This window comes from Globicephala melas, chromosome 11, assembly GCF_963455315.2.
Source record: "Globicephala melas chromosome 11, mGloMel1.2, whole genome shotgun sequence".
Lineage (NCBI taxonomy): Eukaryota > Metazoa > Chordata > Mammalia > Artiodactyla > Delphinidae > Globicephala > Globicephala melas.
The window spans coordinates 85,873,105-85,892,691 of NC_083324.2; the positions used below are offsets into that span (position 1 = coordinate 85,873,105).

The 19,587-nt window shown below is 38.6% G+C and overlaps 1 long non-coding RNA gene across 1 annotated transcript in view; it reads left to right on the plus strand.

Annotated features, from left to right (window-relative positions):
* Positions 1-19,332, plus strand: part of LOC115866093 (uncharacterized) — a 126,589-nt gene extending 107,257 nt beyond the window's left edge. The window contains exons 2-3 of the long non-coding RNA XR_009565685.1: positions 1,753-1,809; positions 13,968-19,332. This is a non-coding gene — a long non-coding RNA (uncharacterized lncRNA). The remainder of the gene's footprint in view (positions 1-1,752; positions 1,810-13,967) is intronic.
* The last annotated feature ends 255 nt before the right edge of the window (positions 19,333-19,587 follow it).

Sequence of the window (19,587 nt, forward strand, 5' to 3'; positions counted from 1 at the left end):
AAAGCACCTAGTTAACAGGAATGAAAAGATTAAGTGCCCAACAGAAAATGGGCAAAGAGACATGAACAGTCAGTTCATACACACAAAAACTATAAATGGTCCTTAAGCACATGAAAAGATACTCAACCTTACTCAAAATAAGACAGAGGCACATTAAAACTGCCCTGAGTACAATTTCTTACCTCCCAACCAAAAGGTGAACAACACGACTGGTGAAGCTGTGGGGAAATGGACACTCATGTTTTGCTGGTGAAGGTGGGAAGTGGTACAACCCACAGGAAGGGTAATATGGTGATTTCTATCAAAATTACTGATGTATGGGCTTCCCTGGTGGCGCAGTGGTTGAGAGTCCACCTGCCGATGCAGGGGACGCGGGTTTGTGCCCCAGTCCGGGAGGATCCCGCATGCCGTGGAGCGGCTGGGCCCGTGAGCCGTGGCCGCTGAGCCTGAGCGTCCGGGGCCTGTACTCCGTGGCGGGGCAGCGGCGGTGAGAGGCCCGCGTACCGCAAAAAAAAAAAAAAAAAAAATTACTGATGCATTTATCCTTTGACCCAGTAATCCTATTTGTGGGTATTTACATAGAACTTGCACGTGGAAAAGACAGAGACATGCACATGTGGTTATTAATTGCAGCATTATTTGTAATAGTAAAAGACTGAAAACAAGCCAACTGCCAGCATAAGGAACTGGTTCCAGAAACAGTGCAAGAGTTTCACAGTAGAATTCTACGCAGCTCTAAAAGGAGAGAGATTCTTTATGTCTTGATATAGAATAAGCTCCAGAGTACGTTGTTAGGGAAGAAAAAGTATGTTGTAGAACACGCATAAAGTATGTTATTTTTTGTGTCAAATAGGGGAGAAACAAGATACATATTTTGTACTTGTCCCTGCAAAAAAGAAATACCGGAAAGATAAATAAGGAACTAATAAAAAAATGTTTGTCTATAAAAGGAGAGGTTGTGGGGTAAATGAGAACAGAAATCAAAGCTAGATAGCTCAGCATATAGGTTTTTATTTCATTTTGATTTTTTTTTACCATGTCAACATGTTTAAAGTAGAAAAAAACACACTATAAAACTTAAAAAATGGCAATGTGACAAACATGTAGTTGAGCCATTCACGGTACTATCACAGCCAGGAAAGATCTGACCTAATCACAAAGCTCAGGGGAGCCTTCCTGGAGAAAGTAGCTCTTGCGTTGAGATCTGAAGAATGAATAGAAGTTAATGGGTTCAGAGAGCAGGGAACATTATAATCAGAGAGGGAAACCTGTGCAAAGGCTCTGTGATGGGAAGGGGAAAAGTGCTTATGAAGAACTGAAAGCAAGCAGAATAGCAAAGCCAGCTTTGAGATGAGGCTAGACCAATAAGGGCAGGCTAGACTACGTGGGGTTGTGGGCCATGCTGAGAAATGTTTTTTTTCTAAGAGCAATGAGATGCCGTTGAAAGGTTTTAAGCAGGTGGAGAGGAGGAGGTCCGGGGAGTTTGTGCTTTCTTCAGGGGAATATTCGTAGTCACTGAAGATTATAGAGGAAGAAGTGTGGTGTGATCACTACACTTGTTCTTAGAAAGCACTGTTGGCCCACCCATTTCCTCAATTCACCTGTAAAATCACACGTGATGCTTTGCTAACAACAGTCTACGTTTTTCAGTTATGATCCATCAGTTGCTATTTGCCAAAAACATTACACAAATTGCACAAAGGATAAAGTTATTATAGTCTAATTTACACTGGAACTTATCTTCGTTTCTAGGCAACATCATTGCACTGGATAATGATGGTTCCGACCCTCAGAATCTTTCACAATCTGGTAAGTGAAATGAATGAGGGAACCAATTTCTATGTGTTCAGGCCAGTATTTCACCCTATTAGATCCAGCCTGGGAATAAAACCCATTTTTAATGCACCATTTGATAAGAACGCTTAACCTCAGTATGTGTTGTAATTAGAGAGATAATTAGAACTTCACTAGAACCTCTTAAATCTAGAAATACATTTGAAATTCACCTAGAATGAAAATCGCACTACCTAAGACAAATCCAAGGCATTTTCCTTCCAATCTACCTTGCCTTCCCCCCATCCCAAAGCCTCTGCAGTCTAAGAAGTGTGAAAAAAGAATTTTATAGGTAGTGCATATCACAGAAGGCTAATGGATTCAGTTGAAAATTGCTTTATATGTTTATGGCAAAGATGCTTATGGGGAAGATACTGGAGGTGGCCTCTCAGGGCAGACAGGTCCTACATTTCTGTGATCCAGATGAGTAACCACAGGGGAATGGAATCTCGGGTGTAACTTGAATTTTCAGAGTCCATATCATCCAAGGTGTATCTGAAAGAGCCGTGTGGCTGACGGGTCGTGGTGCTCTGCCTGCTGTCAGACCCATGCCGCTGACGTGGGAGAGCCAAGTTCAGGACACTGGTTCACCAGAGACCTCCCGGCTCCACGTAATATCAAGTGGCAAAAGCTCTCCCAGAGATCTCCATCTCAACGCTAAGACCCAGCTCCACTCAACGACCAGCAAGCTACAGTGCTGGAAACCCTATGCCAAACAACTAGCAAGACGGGAACACAACCCCACCCATTAGCAGAGAGGCTGCTTAAAATCATAATAAGGTCACAGACACTCCAAGACACACCACCAGACGCGGTCCTGCCCACCAGAAAGACAATATCCAGCCTCAGCCACAGGCACCAGTCCCCTCCACCAGGAAGCCTACACAACCCACTGAACCAAACTTAGCTACTGGGGGCAGACACCAAAAACAATGGGAGCTACGGACCTGCAGCCTGCAAAAAGGAGACCCCAAACACAGTAAGTTAAGCAAAATGAGAAGACAGCGAAACACACAGCAGATGAAGGAGCAAGGTAAAAACCCACCAGACCAAACAAATGAAGAGGAAATAGGCAGTCTACCTGAAAAAGAATTCAGAGTAATGACAATAAAGATGATCCAAAATCTTTCAAATAGAACGGAGAAAATACAAGAAATGTTTAACAAGGACCTAGAATAACGAAAGAGCAAACAAACAATGATGAACAACACAATAAATGAAATCAAAAATTCTCTAGAAGGAATCAATAGCAGAATAACTGAGGCACAAGAACGGATAAGTGACCTGGAAGATAAAAGAGAGGAAATAACTGCTGCTGAGCAGAATAAAGAAAAAAGAATGAAAAGAATTGAGGACAGTCTCAGAGACCTCTGGGACAACATTAAACACACCAACATTCGAATTATAGGGGGCCCAGAAGGAGAAGAGAAAAAGAAAGGGTCTGAGAAAATATTTGAGGAGATTATAGTTGAAAACTTCCCTAACATGGGAAAGGAAATAGTCAATCAAGTCCAGGAAGCACAGAGAGTCCCATACAGGATAAATCCAAGGAGAAACATGCCAAGACACATATTAATCAAACTATCAAAAATTCAACACAAAGAAAAAATATTAAAAGCAGCAAGGGAAAAACAACAAAAAACATACAAGGGAATCCCCATAAGGTTAACAGCTGATCTTTCAGCAGAAACTCTGCAAGCCAGAAGGGAGTGGCAGGACATATTTAAAGTCATGAAAGGGAACAGACTACAACCAAGATTACTTTAACCAGCAAGGATCTCATTCCGGTTCGATGGAGAAATTAAAACCTTTACAGACAAGCAAAAGCTAAGAGAAATCAGCACCACCAAACCAGCTGTACAACAAATGCTAAAGGAACTTCTCTAGGCAGGAAACACAAGAGAAGGAAAAGACCTACAATAACAAACCCCAAAGAATTCAGAAAATGGTAATAGGAACATACATACTGATAATTACCTTAAATGTAAATGGATTAAATGTTCCAACCAAAAGACATAGACTGGCTGAATAGATAAAAAAATAAGACCCATATATATGCTGTCTACAAGAGACCCACTTCAGACCTAGGGACACATACAGACTGAAAGTGAGGGGATGGAAAAAGATATTGCATGCAAATGGAAATGAAAAGAAAGCTGGAGTAGCAATTCTCATATCAGACAAGACAGACTTTAAAATAAACACTATTACAAGAGACAAAGAACACCAATACATAATGATCAAGGGACCAGTCCAAGAAGAAGATATAACAATTGTAAATATTTATGCACCCAACATAGGAGCACCTCAATACATAAGGCAAATGCTAACAGCCATAAAAGGGGAAATTGATAGTAACACAATCATAGTAGGGGACTTTAACACCCCACTTTCAGCAATGGACAGATCATCCAAAATGAAAATAAATAAGGAAACACAAGCTTTAATTGATACATTAAACAAGATGGACTTAATTGATATTTATAGGACATTCCATGCAAAAACAACAGAATACACTTTCTTCTCAAGTGCCCAGGGAACATTCCCCAGGATAGAACATATCTTGGACCAAAAATCAGGCCTTCGTAAATTTAAGAAAACTGAAATCGTTTGAAGTACATTTTTTGACCACAATGCTATATGAGAGTAGATATCAATTACAGAAAAAACACTGTAAAAAATACAAACACATGGAATTAAACAATACACTACCTATTAACCAAGAGATCACTGAAGAAATCAAAGAGGAAATCAAAAGTTACCTAGAAATAAATGACAATGACAACCCAAAAGCTATGGGATGCAGCAAAAGCAGTTCTAAGAGGGAAGTTAATAGCAGTACAATCCTACCTCAAGAAACAAGAAAAATCTCAAATAAACAACCTAACCTTACACCTAAAGCAATTAGAGAAAGAATAACAAAAATCCCCAAAGTTAGGAGAAGGAAAGAAATCATAAATATCAGATCAGAAATAAATGAAAAAGTAATGAAGGAAACAATAGCAAAGATCAGTAAGAACAAAAGCTGGTTCTTTGAGAAGATAAAATTGACAAAGCATTAGCTAGACTCATCAAGAAAAAAAGGGAGAAGACTCAAATCAATAGAATTAGAAATGAAAAAGGAGAAGCAACATCTGACACTGCAGAAATACAAAGGATCATGAGAGATGACTACAAGCAACTCTATGCCAATAAAATGGACAACCTGGAAGAAATGGACAAATTCTTAGAAAAGCACAATCTTCCGAGACTGAATCAGGAAGAAATAGAAAATATAAACAGACCAATCACAAGCACTGATATTGAGACTGTGTATAAAAATCTTTCAAGAACAAAAGCACAGGACCAGATGGCTTCACAGGCGAATTCTATCAAACATTTAAAGAAGAGCTAACACCTATCCTTCTCAAACTCTTCCAAAATATAGCAGAGGGAGGAACATTCCCAAACACATTCTACAAGGCTACCATCACCCTGATACCAAAACCAGACAAAGATGTCACAAAGAAAGAGTACTACAAGCCAATATCATTGATGAACATAGATGCAAAAATCCTCAACAAAATACTAGCAAACAGAATCCAACAGCACATTAAAACGATCATACACCATGATCAAGTGGGGTTTATCCCTAGAATGCAAGGATTCTTCAATATATGCAAATCAATCAATGTGATACACCATATTAACAAATTGAAGAATAAAAACCATCTCAATAGATGCAGAAAATGCTTTCAATAAAATTCAATACCCATTTATGATAAAAACACTCCAGAAAGTAGGCATAGAGGGAGACTACCTCAACATAATAAAGGCCATAAATCAAAAACCCACAGCCAACATCGTTCTCAATGGTGAAAAACTGAAACCATTTCCACTAAGATCAGGAACAAGACAAGGTTGCCCACTCTCACCACTATTATTCAACATAGTTTTGGAAGTTTTAGCCACAGCAATCAGAAGAAAAAGGAATAAAAGGAATCCAAAACAGAAAAGAAGAAGTAAAGCTGTCACTGTTTGCAGATGACATGATAGTATACATAGATAATCCTAAAGATTCTACCAGAAAACTACTAGAGCTAATCAATGAATTTGGTAAAGTAGCAGGATACAAAATTAATGCACAGAAATCTCTGGCATTCCTATACACTAATGATCAAAAATCTGAAAGAGATATTAAGGAAACACTGCATTTACCATTGCAACAAAAAGAATAAAATATCTAGGAATAAACCTACCTAAGGAGACAAAAGACCTGTATGCAGAAAACTATAAGACACTGATGAAAGAAATTAAAGATGATACAAACAGATGGAGAGATATACCATGTTCTTTTATTGGAAGAATCAACTTTGTGAAAATTTCTATACAACCCAAAGCAATCTACAGATTCAGTGCAATCCCTATCAAACTACCAATGGCATTTTTCACAGAACTGGAACAAAAAAATTTCACAATTTGTATGGAAACACAAAAGACCCCAAGTAGCCAAAGCTATCTTGAGAAAGAAAAACAGAGCTGAAGGAATCAGGCTCCCAGACTTCAGACTATACTACAAAATTACAGTAATCAAGACAGTATGGTACTGGCACAGAAACAGAAATATAGATCAATGGAACAGGATAGAAAGCCCAGAGATAAACCCACGAACATATGGTCACCTTATCTTTGATAAAGGAGGCAAGAATATCCAATGGAGAAAAGACAGCCTCTTCAATAAGTGGTTTTGGGAAAATTGGACATCTACATGTAAAAGAATGAAATTAGAACACTCCCGAACACCATACACGAAAATAAACTCAAAATGGATTAAAGACCTAAATGTCAGGTGAGACACTATCAAACTCTTAGAGGAAAACATAGGCAGAACACCCTATGACATAAATCACAGCATGATCCTTTTTGACCCACCTCCTAGAGAAATGGAAATAAAAACAAAAATAAACGAATGGGACCTAATGAAACTAAAAGCTTTTGCACAGCAAACCATAAACAAGATGAAAAGACAACCCTCAGAATGGGAGAAAATATTTGCAAATGAAGCAACTGACAAAGGATTAATCTCCAAAATTTACAAGCAGCTCATGCAGCTCAATATCAAATAAACAAACAACCCAATCCAAAAATGGGCAGAAGACCTAAATAGACATTTCTCCAAAGAAGATATACAGATTGCCAACAAACACATGAAAGAATGCTCAACTCCACTAATTAATAGAGAAATGCAAATCAAAACTACAATGAGTTATCACCTCACACCAGTCAGAATGGCCATCATCAGAAAATCTACGAACAATAAAATGCTGGAGAGGGTGTGGAGAAAAGGGAACCCTCTTGCACTGTTGGTGGGAATTGATACAGTCACTGTGGAGAACAGTATGGAGGTTCCTTAAAAAACTAAAAATAGAACTACCATGCGACCCAGCAATCCCACTACTGGGCATATACCCTGAGAAAACCATAATTCAAAAAGAGTCATGTACCACAATGTTCACTGCAGCTCTATTTGCAACAGCCAGGACATGGAAGCAACCTAAGTGTCTATCGACAGATGAATGGATAAAGAAGATGTGGCACATATATACAATGGAATATTACTCAGCCATAAAATAAACGAAATTGAGTTATTTGTATTGAAGTGGATGGACCTAGAGTCTGTCATATAGAGTGAAGTAAGTCAGAAAGAGAAAAACAAATACTGTATGCTAATACATATCTATGGAATCTTAAAAAAAAAAAAAGAAGGTTCTGAAGAACCTAGGCGCAGGACAGGAATAAAGACGCAGACGTAGAGAAAGGACTTGAGGACACAGGGAGGGGGAACGGTAAGCTGGGACAAAGTGAGAGAGTGGCACGAACATATATACACTACCGAATGGAAAATAGATAGCTGGTGGGAAGCAGCCGCATAGCACAGGGAGATCAGCTCGGTTCTTTGTGTCCACCCAGAGGGGTGGGTTAGGGAGGGTGGGAGGGAGATGCAGGAGGGAGGAGATATGGGGATACAGGTACATTTATAGCTGATTCACTTTGTTATAGAGTAGAAACTAACACACCATTGTAAAGCAATTATACTCCAATAAAGATATTAAAAATAATATTTCTGTGTATTCTTACACATTCACCATCAAAAAAAGAAAATTGCTTTATAGTTCTTTGAAAAGGAAAAAAAAAAACCACCTTAATTTTGAAAATGAGTTTCAGAGGCCAAGCATGAAGAAGACAGAGTGTGAGTCACGTATGGAGAGAGAAAAAACTGCTCTTGCAAGAACCCACTCGTAAAATGTTAATATATGCATAAGAAAATTGTGTTCCTTAATCTCTGAAGAAACACTTATCGCTAAGAACCCTTTAATTCTTTTCCTGTGCTTGATTTATTAGCTTATGAAATTATGTTAATAACCTTCATGTTAATGGTTTGGGGACTCAAATGACCTGATTTTAATAATGAAGTAATTTATGCAATAAATGCAATCAGCATCTATGAATCTCACTTAACACAACGGTATTGGTGATTAGCCAATGCTAAAACCAGTGATTGTCGGCGTGGGGCAATGCATGTGCTTCTGCAGAGAAAACGGATCTCGCTGATGGGTGATAGGCACAGAGGTAGGGGCAACTCAGGGCACGTGATGTGAGCTGCAGCCCTTAGCTGCAAAAGCTTTGGTAGCGAGGTTGAGCATGAATCCAAACTTAGTTTATGAACTGTAAAATGAGTCTGCTACTTCACTAACTACAGAGTAAATCTACATAGGACGTGTATCCATGACAAGGAACATTTGTATGTTTGTTGGAGTGGAGAGATCTGCTGGAAGGAAACTGGGGAGCCCAGAAGAGAGCAGATGAAGGAATAGCCAACAGCTTCCTGGGAGAGAGCAGAGTGGCAGTGGGCGGAAGGCCTCCCGGGAGGTCGAGGGGATACCTAGGAGGAACGGAGGGTTCCCAGTCCTGTCATCAGAAAATCCACGTCTTAGAATAACCTGGGCGCTAGTGTTAGTCAACTTTGGCTTTTGAGAGTATTATGGTGAATTATCCTTTTTCCTTTGCTTTGTTTTGTTTTTTGACTTTTTTCCATTCCCTTCAGATCTAAAGCGTAGAAACAACTAATTTACACCCTGATACATTCATCTAAGTGCAAAGGGCCACTTTAACCATGCTGGATAGATGGGATTTTTCTCCTTTCTTTCTTCAGCGAATCCCCAACAAACAAGTTTCCATTTCTTTCTCTTATGATTTAAATATTCCTCTTAAATGTTCTTTCTCCCTCCCAAGTACAATCCCCTAAGCCGTTGTCTGACTTCCTAGAAATAAAGACAGGTGTGGTCATCGCCTCCTCCTACTGGCTCTGCAAAACCCCAGCCAGGTGAGAGGAGGGCAAGGCTGTTGTGTAAGCCTGTGTTTCCAGCTGGGTGCAGACACACAGTGCGAACCTTCCAGAACCCTTGATCTTCACCCCGAATAGCGACATTCGCAAGATATTTTTTAAAATGTTCAAAAAGACTGTTGGGGTACGTGATAGAATGTTACACCTCCCCCGAAGAAAGTTTTACGTCAAATATGCTTTTGGCACAATGTTAAGTGAAAACAAAAAGCAAAATATTAAATTAGCTAAACTCTAAACTGTGACGTTGCAAAGATAGCACTGGCTTGGAAATCAGACTCCCTAGGTTCCTAACTCGGCTTCCATTGTCACTGCTTGTGAAATTGGTCAAGGTGCTTGACTCTTTAAGAGAGACATATTTATTTCTATTTTTCTATATTTGAATGAATGGGCATTAATTTTATGACAAAATCATAAAGCACATAATTTTGGAAAATATATACAGACTACACCTTGTAAGAAGAAAAATCTTCAGTAGAATTTTAGTTCTTCATCTCAGTTGTAAATTGGCATTTTATTGACGATGTTGAAAATGAGGGTCATCCAAACTCTCGTGTCTCATACGAAATCTAACCCAGACTCTACTCTCTGTTTTGGATCTGCATAAAGGTGATCACAATTTTACCATCCCAGAAAGCATGAAGTAAAATGCCTTTCAGAGGCTTCACGTGCAATCTGCAGTCGGAGCCGCTCTACATAATTCCATAATTTAGAAAATTACAAGTGATAATACCGTGCTCATTGCAGCACCTAAGTCCTCAAATCTCTACTCACAGGTTGTCAAGCCAAGTACCATGCACTGCATTAATCCTCACCACTGAAAAGCAACCAGAAGTGTTGCCCCATTTCACAAATAAAAATATCTGCTGAGAGACCTTGTACCTGCTTTGCCCGTGTCTTCAAGCACAAAATCTGGAATCTTGGTCCACTGTAATAATCACCATACGGTCATGGCTTCATCCATCAGCATTCTCATTAAATACGGGCTTAACCTATGATATCACAAATAAATTAATTAATAAAATTGCAAGGACACCTTCTCTTTGGAGAAGAGATAACTCTTAAAGTTATTTAATCCATCTCTCTGCACGCAAAATTTTGAGGAATTAATTTTTTCTGTAGCCAGGAAACATTGTAAAAAGAAAGAAACCATACCTTTTTCCTAATATCAATGTAGAAAATAGAGATCTAAGCTAAGCCTTCCTTTGGTTCTAAGGAGTGGACTCCAAGATGAGTACTTTGGATGGAATTCCATCCTACTGAGTTTTGATGTAATTCCAGGGCTTTTAATATTGTTTCTAAACTCTGACCACTGTTACTTTAGGTGCCTCTCCCCCTCACCTGTTTGAGCTCTCAAACTCACAAAGACACTTTCTTGCACTTTGGTAGCAACATCGTACCTTGCAAGGCAGGAAGAAAAAAGTGATGGGTGTAGTAGTGGATGGGTTGGAAGTGAGGCTCGTCTCTCCCACTCTGCTTCCAATCTCTTCTCTATTTTGCCTCACGGGTAAAACATTTTGAGGAACACTTTGAGGAACATTGACCAGATTATAGCCACTTCAAACATCTTGAGAGACTATTCAAAATGATCCCTTGGGTGGAAAAAAACAAAGGCTCTTTCCAATGCTGTGGTATTGAGAGATCCATCATGTTGGGAGACGCTGCGCTTCCTGTTGCGCTGAGGAGTGTAGTCACCAACTCATCCCATTCTTCTGAGAGTAACTCTGCTCCTGCTGACCTGGGAGTTTCTCACCTTCTGACTCCATGGTTTAAAACATGTTCTTTCTTCTCTGCTCTGAACTGAAGCATTTCTTTTACCACTCACAGCTGCTGTGTAATTTAAACAGGCCATAATGTCAAAGGAAATAAAATGAATTAAAACAAGAAAAATCAGTTCTTTAAATTTTAGCTCCATCTTTTTAAAAAAGGAAAATATCAACCTGGATCCCATTCAGGCCAGGAAGGTAACACAAAGTCCCTCTGAACACGTGCTTCTCTGGCTTTCTCCACATCTTACTGTACTCTTTTTGGCGGTGCAAAAACTCTGACTTGTTTTGTATTTAAACTGACTTAAAATGAACGGGTAACAAAAAAGAGACTTCCTCTTGCTAACAAAACTGTTCCTGGGATACATGAATATATTTTTACACCCATGGCCAGAAATAGATTATTTTTAAAATCCCAGTGTCTTTAAATAGCTTAGAACCACAGTACTGTGGTTGAAAAGGTGGATTCTGGAGCCAGGATAACTTGAATACGAATCCTGCCTCTTTTGTAAGAGCTGGGTGACCTGGGCAATGATCTAACTCTTCAGCTCGCTCTTCTCATCTTTAAAATGGAGACACTAATCATACCTACCCCATTTTTTTTTTTTTTTTGGTGGTGCCGCATGGCACGTGGGATCTTAGTTCCCTGACCAGGGATCGAACCCGTGCCCCCAGCATTGGAAGTGCAGAGTCTTAACCACTGGACCACCAGGGAAGTCCCATACCTACCACTTTTGATTGTAGTGCAGACCAACTGAATTTATACATATAAAGCACTTAGAACTATGTCTGGCATAGAGTAGACGTTCAACAACCGTTATCTATTATTTGTGTAATAATTATGCACCACACCCAGTCCCATTAATAAAAAAGGCCATTCAGCCACTGTGACTCTAGAACAATTTCTGGGAATCTCCAAGTAGGATCAGGAACAAAGAAACTGTTTTGCCTCTCACATCCTCTCTAAAATACTTTTCTCTTTACTATTCAAAAATTCTTTTGATTCAGCACAATCTTGAAAAGATACTTATCAAGATAATAGTTCAAGGGAGTAGGTGACTTAGTTATGATAACTGGAGTTAGCCAGATAAGCATTTGACTCATACTGTTTAGTACCCTTAACAACTTTGGTTTAAGCCCTACGTAATCAAAAACAATCAAAGCCAGTGGCTCTGTCAGCTTCTCCACAGAAACAAAAAGTCATCAGAGGCCAAAGGAAGTTAAGGTATTTATCTTTTCCCTGCAAGAATTTCTCATCTCACATATAAACTACAGATTTCTGTCACGGCATCAAGCTTTAGCGAAATTAAGATATGGCTTGTGGAAGGAATTAAAAATTATTCACCCAAAGCAGTTTTGCAATGTTTCATGTGGGGGGGGGTGGTAAGGGCGGGGAACAGTCATTGTTTCTCCTGCTTCTACCCCATCAAGATTATCCTCCAATCTGACATTTCTTAATCTGAGTTTATTTTCCAGGTCATTAATTTGATTTCTCAATGTTTTGCAGCCTTTAAATTGCTCAGTGAAAACAGCAACATCAACATCAATCATCATTTTCACTTCTTCCTTTTTTTTCCTTTTCTCCTGCCATCTTGATTTGCTTGCTTTGTTTAATCCTTTTCCCACCATTATTTCTGAATCCTTTTTCCATCACAATTTTTGACCTTTCTTTGCATCAACCCAAGCTAATTCAACTTAATAAATCAATTTTGAGTCTCCAAAGGGAGACAAATGAAATAGTGGGCAGGCCTATGTCCTGGATTGTGGAAACCAGAAGAATGACAACATGGAAGCGTATGTTTATCTCTGCAGAATTTTTCCTGAAACACAACAAACTGGCTACCAACCAAACAGATAACATTACAAATGGAAAGCAGAAGATCTTCTAAGTCCATCATTCCATCAGCAGATAGCTGCCTATCAACCCAAATTCTCTTGCAGCTGTCTTCAGGGCTATAGAGTTGAACCACGGGGATGTTTCTCTCACCACTGACCATGCTCTGGTCTGGTTATAAATATAGAGGGCTTCTCTTTACATCTATTTTAGACACACCAGATCTCCCAGAAAACTGAAATCTCTTAGGTGAACTAGGATTTAAATTCAGAAGAAAGAAAAATAAGAGGAGCGAAATTCCAGGAACTTAACTGACTCATTATCTGAAACGTAAGTTAAATTAGTTCAAGTGAATATACTTGAGTCCTAATATTGCAATTTAATAGTTTTACTGCCCAGAGTCACAAGCTGAGGGTATATGTGCACATTTGTTCAATATGTTTTGGTACATGTAAAACTTTGGCCACCTAGCCAAAGGGTAGCCTTATTGGGATTTTCTCTGGACACCCTCAACTCTGAAATTGTCCACAACTCTCCACTATTCTTATTGTCCGGGGTCAGGGCAGCCCTGAGTATCTGACACTCACCTGGAGGTTTGTTGACTGTTCCTCGAAAACCATTCCAAAGCATTTCCATGGCTCCAGAACAGAACAGCTGCTTTCCTCTGCTATACACCCTGATGTCTGATCCTGGTCAGCATTCTTCAGCCATTCAACAGAACCCTTCATAAGCATTGCTGTCATGTCTTTAGGCATTTCGCGCTTGAGCTGATGAGGTGTATATGAAGAGTCTGGGTAGAGACAGAAAGGTGAATTAAGTTACAAAACATCTTTGCAAGGTTTTTGTTTGTATGCTTGTTTAATATACAATGCATTAAAAAAAATTCTTTAGATGGTTAGGTTTCCAAGCCTGCCTCTAAAAATTTATTTAAATGTTAAGGTAGTTGAATTGGAGTATTAAAATCATTTCCCATTATTTCTTTAGGAAAAACAATGAAATAGTCCTAACGGGGATATTGGAAGCAGGGTGAGAACTCTGCTTTTGCTACAGTCCTAGTCTTCAGAAGTGAATTTCCTTTAAATTTCTTTCCTCCTTTTCCTCTCAGGGACAAATGAATTTTCTCTTCCCTTTTCCTTTTTTCCTTCTTTTTCAGGAAGCGAGAGTGGATTTCTTCTTCCATTTTACGCCTCTCCAAACAATAACAGGACCCTCGGGGGTCCTGCCCAGCAGCCAGGACAGTAAATCCAATAGTGGACAGTGACAACAAGGCTCAAGAGAGAATCTTCCTACCGCCCTTTCCTTAACAAGGAATGTCCCATGTCAGCTGTGTAGTCCTTGGGGACCACAGGTAATAAAGAATAGTCATGGCAGGGGCTTCCCTGGTGGCCCAATGGTTAAGAATCCATCTTGCAATGCAGGGGACGCCGGTTCGATCCCTGGTCTGGGAACTAGGATCCCACATGCCGCGGGGCAACTTAGTTCATGTGCCACATCTAGAGAGCCCACATGCTGTAACTACAGAGCCCACGTGCTCTGGAGAGTGCATGCTACAACTAGAGAAGCTCTGCCACTGCAATGAAGAGCCCGTGCACTGCAATGAAAGATCCCGCTTGCCGCAACCAAGACCCAACGCAGCCAATAATTAATTAATTAATTAATTAATTTAAAAAACCCCAACTCCATGGCCAAACTAAAGAGACAATAAAAGAACAGTGGTTATCAGGGGTTTGGAGAGAGAGAGATGAATAGACAGAGCACAGAGGAGTTTTAGGGCAGTGAAAATACTCTGTATGATACTATTATGGTGGATACACGTCATTATACTTTTGTTCAAACCCACAGAATGTACAACACCAAGAGTGAAGCCTAAGGTAAAGGATGGACTCTGGGTGATTATGATGTATCAATGTAGGCTCATCATTTGTAACGACTGCATCACTCTGGGGGGGGGAAATGTTGATAATGGGGCGGCTATGCATGTGTGAGGACAGGAAGTATATGGGAAATCTCTGTACCTCCATCTCAATTTTGCTGTGAACTTTAAATTGCTTTTAAAAAGACACGGAAGTCTTAATGTCTTAAAAGAGGGGGAAAAGGAGGGAAAAGAAATACAGTAGAGCAATTCTGAAAAGAAAAAAAACCCACCAACAACAGCTTAGCACTTTCAAAACATACCCCCACCCATCATCACACTTAATGCTCACGTTAACCTTGCAGGGTAGGTGTGATTTCCACCCCCATCTTACAGAGAAGGTAACAAGCTCTGAGAGGGTAAGTTAAACAAGGTCACTTGGTTCGTAAGTGGTAGCTAAATTCTTTTCACAATATCAAAGACAATTGTCTTTAACGTGCAGTTGTCATCAATTATACTTCAAGAAAGCTGAATGTAATTGTCTTAGTAGCACAAGTAGAGAGACACAGTATAAATTTCTTTTAACTGTTAATAATCAACTTGCCTTTGTATGTTTAAGGCAAAGTGACTGAAATTTAAGAAGTATTTGTCCTTTTATTTTTTTAAGCACCCTGTATATTAAAGCTTATTATTCTGTTTTATTCATTTAAATGTTAAAGGCTTGAAAAATTGAAAAGCATACCTATCAGTGTGTAAAATAAGGATTTATTTCGGAAACCTAAGAATGAGCATTAGGAATTTTATCAACATAATTTATTCCATTAATAAATTAAGGGGAAAATATAGGACTGTACCAATATATGACAAAAGAGTAATTGATATAATTCAGTAAGCATTCATGATGAAATCTCTAAGTAAAATAAAAATTGAAAATTTTAAAACAAGATAGAATATTTACTGGAAGCTAACAATGAAATACTAAAGAAATTTCTGTTAAAATCAGAAATAAGATAGAGCTGTCCATATTGCCGCTATTCTTCAGAATGTGTTTTGGAGGCAGCTAAAATTTGTGGGGGCGTGGCCAGAGAAAGGGGTAGCTACACAGAGCTGGGGCCCAAGAAAACTGGATGGCCACTCCCTCAGATCCTGGGCCAAGAACTGAGAAGCACATGTACAAAGCCTGACTCTGTGAGTTCTGTTGCTGGGAAGCTGAGAGCTGAACAGAGATATTAGCGAGCACACAGAGTTTGGAGAATCTGGGATTGTGGCCCAGCCAGAGTGGACACTCCTCACTGAAAACATCAGGCATCCAATTGAGACCCTAGAAAAGCCATATCTTAGTGAAATTTATGTCCTAGAATAAAAGCCATTCCCTAGGACTTAGGGCAAAAATAGTAATAGACTATTCTAAGAAACCTTAAAACAAAGTCTGACTAGATCAAGATCTACCAATTATGTCACTATTCGATACCACCAAAACAAAACTTATCACCCTTTAAAGGGAGACAACATAATCACTTCTCCCTATAATGTATCATCTACAATGTCTAGCATGCAATAAAAAATTATTAAACCTGCAAAGAATCAAGGAGAAAAAATGGAAACAGATCTTGAAAGACCCAGATGTTAGGATTAGTATATGAGGATTTTAAAACACCTATTATAAATATCCTTAAGGATATGAAATAAAGCATGAATAACTATGATGTAAGAGATGGGGAATCTTAGTCAATATATAAAAGCAATAAAAAAGAGCCAATGGATATTAAGCTGAAAAATATAAAATCTTAAATAAAAGATCGCCTGGATAAGCAATTTACTATTAAGTAAATTGGACACTACAGAAGAAAGCATCAGTGACCTTGAAGACAGCTCAATAGAAATTTTCCAAATTGCTGAACATGAAAAAAAAATTTTTGAAATAAAAGCAAAGCCTCAGTGACTTGTGGGACAATATAAAATGATCTAACACAGTGTTAAGTGGAGATGAAGGAGAGGAGAGAGAATAGAAAAAAATATTTAAGCAATAGTATCTGAGAATTTTCCAAATTTGATGAAAAACATTAAGAAAATCATACCTCAGCATATCACAAAGTACTAAAAATCAAAGATAAATTATAAAGCATTCAGAGGAAAAGAAAAACACTGTGTGTCAGGGGACAAAGATAAGAATTATGAATGACTACTACTCACAGAAAACAATGAAGGTCAGAAAACAATCTAATGGTATGTATAAAACACAGAGAGAAAACTGTTAACCTAGAATTCAACAGCCAGTGAAAATATCCTTCAATAAATGAGGTTAAAAAAATTTTTTTTGGATAAAAGAAAGCTAAGAGAATTCATAACAAGCAGATCCTCACTTCAGAAAATTCTTAAAGGAAGTTCTTCACACTGAAGAGAAATGACAACAGATGGAAACTCAGTTATACAGAGAGAGGTCACTACCACCACTCTTAGTAAATACATGGGTACATTTTGAAACACGTGCTTTCTTATGTTTTAAATTTCTTGAAAACAAAATTGATCATTTAAATTAACTATAATAACATTTTGTTGTGGATTTTTATAACGTAAATGGAAGCAAAATATATGACAATTCATGAAGAATGGAGTGGAGCATATGGAGTGACACTACTGCAAGGTTCTCATGTTTTACATGAAGTGGTAGTGGACTATGACAAATTAAGAATGCATAATAAAATCCCTAGAGCAACAGTTTAAAAAAAAAATACAAAGAGGAATACCTAAAAAGTCAATAGACGTTCAACAAATGTTGCGTCACAATTGGGTCTTCATATGCAAAAGTTAACTTCTGTCCATACAAAAATTAACTCAAAGTGGGTCACAGATCTAAATATAAAACCAAACTCTAAAATGTATAGAAGAATACATAGGAGAAAACCTCTGTGACCCTGGGTAAGGCAAAGATTTCTTAGATACAACAACAAAAGCAAGATCCCTAAAAAGACAAATTGATAATCAATTAGACATAATCAGCAATAGAAACTTCTGCCATTTATGAAAAGATAATGAAGAAGATGAAAAGACCAGCTACAAACTGGGAGAAATATTTGCAAACGATGTCCGATAAAAGATTTGTATCCAGAAAATATAAAGAACTCTCAAAATTCAATAACAAGAAAATAACCCAATTTTTAAAAATGGTCAAAAGATTTGAACACATGCTTCGCAAAAGAAAATAAGCAAATTTTAAAAAAATGTTCAACCTTCATCATTAGGGAAATGCACATTAAAACCACAATGAGGGCTTCCCTGGTGGTGCAGTAGTTGAGAGTCCGCTTGCCATTGCAGGGGACACGGGTTCGTGCCCCGGTCCGGGAGGATCCCGCATGGTGCGGAGCGGCTGGGCCCGTGAGCCATGGCCGCTGAGCCTGCGCGTCCGGAGCCTGCGCTCCGCAACGGGAGAGGCCACAACAGTGAGAGGCCTGCGTACCAAAAAAAAAAAAACCACAACGAGATGCCACAAATGTCTATTAGAATGGCTAAAATTATAATGACCATATCAGTGTTGGTGAAGATGTAGAGTAAATGAAACATTCCTACACTGATGATGGCAATATAAAATGATGCAACCACGGGAAAACAGTTTGACAGTTTTTTAAACATATACCTGTTGTAGGATTCAGCCATTCTACTACCAGATATTAACCCAAGAACAAAGAAAGCGTTTGTCAATACAAAGACTTGCACACAAATGTTCATAGAAATTCTATTTGTAATGGCCCAAAACAACACAATCCGAAAGTTCATCAGTAGATGAATGGATAAACAAATGGAATACTTCTCAGTAACAGAAAGTAACGAACTATTGATATACCCAGGTATAAGGATGAACCAAAATTCATTATGCTGATGAAAGAAGCCAGACAAAAACGAGTATATAGAGTATGATTCCATTTGTATGCAATTCTAAAAAACGCAAACTAATCTACAGTGACAGCATATCTGTAGTTACTGCCTGGGGTTAAAAGAAAACAGGGAGGAGAAGAGATGGGGAGAAAGATTATAAAAGGAGCACTGAGGAAATTTCAGGAGTGATGGACACGTTTATCATCTTGGTTATGGTTATGGTTTTGCAGGTGTATACATATGACAAAACATAAAATTGTACACTTTAAATATGTATAGTTTATTGTATGTCAAATATGCCTTAATAAAGCTGTTTTTTAAAAAGCCAATAGAGGAAATAGAATACTAAAAAATATTTTATTAACTCCAGAGAAAGTAGGAAAGGAGAAATAAAAATTAAACATTTCCACTAATCAAAATGTACCATTAAGAAAATACAAAGGGAAGTCACAAGAGAAAAATTATGTATATATAAATAGATAAGTAGATAGATATACATATCTCAAGGGGCTTGAATGCAAAATACATAAAATCCACTACAAATTAACATTTTAAAAAAGGAAAACTTATTTTCAGGGCTTCCCTGGAGGCGCAGTGGTTGAGAGCCCGCCTGCTGATGCAGGGGACACGGGTTCATGCCCCGGTCCGGGAGGATCCCGCATGCTGCGGAGCGGCTGGGCCCGTGAGCCATGGCCGCTGAGCCTGCGTGTCCGGAGCCTGAGCTCCGCAACCGGGAAAGGCCACAACAGTGAGAGGCCCGCATACCACCAAAAAAAAAAAAAAAAAAGAAAAACTTATTTTCAAATGGGCAAAATGCTTAGACACTTCACCAAAGTAGATTAAAATGATAAAAGAAAAACATATGGAGTGTTCAATTTTCCTAGTCAACAAAGAAATGCAAATTAAAACCACAATGAGAAGCCACTCATTCCACTAAAAAAATGGTAATTAAAAAGACTAACAACCATCAAATACTGGCAAGAATGTGCAGTGATTGGCATGCTCATACCATTGCTGGGTATATAAATCGTACAACTCCTATGGAAAA